Source organism: Momordica charantia (assembly GCF_013281855.1).
Source record: "Momordica charantia cultivar OHB3-1 chromosome 9 unlocalized genomic scaffold, Mcharantia_2.0 BLBB01000009.1, whole genome shotgun sequence".
Classification (NCBI taxonomy): Eukaryota; Viridiplantae; Streptophyta; class Magnoliopsida; order Cucurbitales; family Cucurbitaceae; genus Momordica; species Momordica charantia.
In genome coordinates, this window is record NW_028275167.1 from 20367387 (window position 1) to 20369975 (window position 2589).

The following is a 2589-nucleotide window of genomic DNA, read 5'->3' on the forward strand; positions in this document are numbered from 1 at the left end:
TTTCAAAAAGACAGTTCCCACAAATCGATCATTTACAAGAGAATAGTGAAGAAGACTTGTTGGTGGTATCATTGAACTACGGAGAAGAACAGTCTTCAAAGGTATGTTTCACCACTTCTCCTTCTTTGCATTGTTTTTGTCTTTTCTTTGTTGTATTTTAAAACAAAATCAAAGAACAAGCATTCACGCACTTCCGCTGCGAAATTCGATCCCTTCAATATTACCATGACGAGGAGCAAATATATATCACACTATTTTTTTCCTTGACTTAGGTTTTATACCATTGGGTTTTTCTAACAAGATTTTTAAATGAGTCAATTACTAGATTATAGCATTTCTTTTCCTTCACTATTTTTTGCCGTCGTAGTTTTTTTTCCTAGGAAAGTTTTAACAAGACAAGGCGAGTGTTATAAATCCTATTTTTAAATATCTTATGTAACAAACCCTATTTATATACAATGTTTCCACTCTTATAAATAGTAGTTGCATGAGACATCGGAAAATAAACAACTTTGAGAAGCATTATCTCCTCATTCTCTCCCTACAAAAATATCTCAATTCGTAGCTTCTTTTGTAATTTCCCATGGGTTGTCGGAATGCAAAATATATTGAAGTTTATATGGTGAGACAAAACAAACCTTCCGGTCTTTGTTCTTCAGTATATACAAGAGTTCTCGCAACTACTTAAAAATTATAAAATATATCCAACTAAACTCTTTGAATTATAAAATATATCCGGATATAATCCCATATAAACTTACATATCTTCAAATTACTTACGACTATCTCCTTTTAGTTAATACTCTAATTCAAACTAGTTAATACTTACAACTAAATGATTCTAACAAGTTATATATTTTATCCAATATACCCAACTCGACTTAGTATAAGGAATCAAATTTAATATAAGATATATCCCCATATATACAATATTTCACCCCTAAATTTTGCACCACTGATACAAAAACAACCATTGAAGATATATGGGTATGGAGGGGGTTTCGAAGGGGTTTAACAGTACAAAAAAATAATAATAAACCAGGATTTTCAACATTGTTGAAATCTGAAATCGAAAACTAGAAAGATATATTGGAATGCAAAATATATCAAAGTTTATATGGCGAACCTTCCGATCGGCGACTAGACAATAGTCGAGATAAACGGAGACGAAGGAGAAGCCAGACGGACTGCTCCGGTGACGGAGAAGAACGAAGATGGAGACCGGAGATGAAGGAACGCAGACGACAGCCAAAGACGAAGTAGCAAACAGAAATCGAACGACAGAGGGAGAATAATAGTTGACAGACTACTCTGGAAATGTAGAAGAATGGAGACGGCGGTCGAAGAAGATGGAACACAGAAGGCGGTCGGAGACAAAGGAACGAATGGAAATGGAAAGAAAGAGGAAGAAGAAAAGTCGGAGGAATGAGGTTTTCGAATTTTTCAATAATGGAAGATTTTTGGAATTTTGTATTTTTTACTTTTGGAAAGTATAATTAGGTAAAATTTAAGGGATTTAAATTGTAACCTCCCAAGTAATAAATTTTGGATTTTAAAAATTAAATAATATTGAGATGTATATACAAAAGGATATACTAGTAATTTGGATGATGGGTACTATCTTAAATAGGGTTGTTTCGTAACAAAAGTGACATTCAATCATTTTATGTTATTATAGTCTCTAAATAGCCTATCAATATACTAATCCCCTAACTTTTATAATAGTTTCCACATCATGCTTTTCAAATTATTTCTTCAAACAACTATAACAAAAAAAATTAATAGAAATCCAAGTAAGAAGTATTCCTTAAACAAAAATTTATACAAACTCAAATTATCAATCAATTAAACTTTCAATCATTCATTACTTTCACAAATAAATGAAAATATAAATGAGTAGATTTTTTATTGTGCGGGTGATATGTCTATTTCATCAAATTAAAACAAAGAGTATTTTCAACTCAATTAAAAAGATATGTTACATCATCATTTTGTCAATTAATTAATTTTTATTTTTCATGAAAATAAAGTATTTAGAAATGAAATTACACTTAAAAGATAATATTTAAATTTCTAAAAGTTCGATGACCGAATTAAAAAATGATACAAATAGAAGAGAAATATGCATTTAGCTTATTTTATTGATAAATAGTTTATCATATTTTTTAACAATTGGCCTATTAGCTTAGTTGGTTAGAGCGTCGTGCTAATAACGCGAAGGTCGCAGGTTCGAGACCTGCATGGGCCAAATTTACCTTGTTTTGTCTTCGTGCACTATTCAATTGTTGGGAAAATTAAAACCCAAAGTTTAAAATCAGTAGATTGATATCAAATAGACTGATGATGAGTTTCCCATTTGCTTTACTCATTTGTACCAAAACAACACATGATTGGATCACTTCATTTGGTTTAATTTAAATAGCAAGTAATCACATTAAATGATTACATGTGTGGCCTTAAGTACTTTTTTTCATCTCTTTTTTTTAGGCTTTCATTAAGGGAAAATTTATTTTAAAACAAAACAAAAGGAAAGAATAAAAAAAAAAAAAAAAACCCTAAACCACTTCATCTTCTTCTTCCTCACTTGTC

At 30.6% G+C, this 2589-nt stretch overlaps 1 non-coding gene across 1 annotated transcript; it reads left to right on the forward strand.

Moving 5' to 3' along the window:
• Positions 1-2174: 2174 nt before the first annotated feature.
• On the forward strand, positions 2175-2248 carry TRNAI-AAU (transfer RNA isoleucine (anticodon AAU)). Its single transcript has one exon. It is a non-coding gene; the product is annotated as a tRNA-Ile (tRNA).
• Positions 2249-2589: the final 341 nt, after the last annotated feature.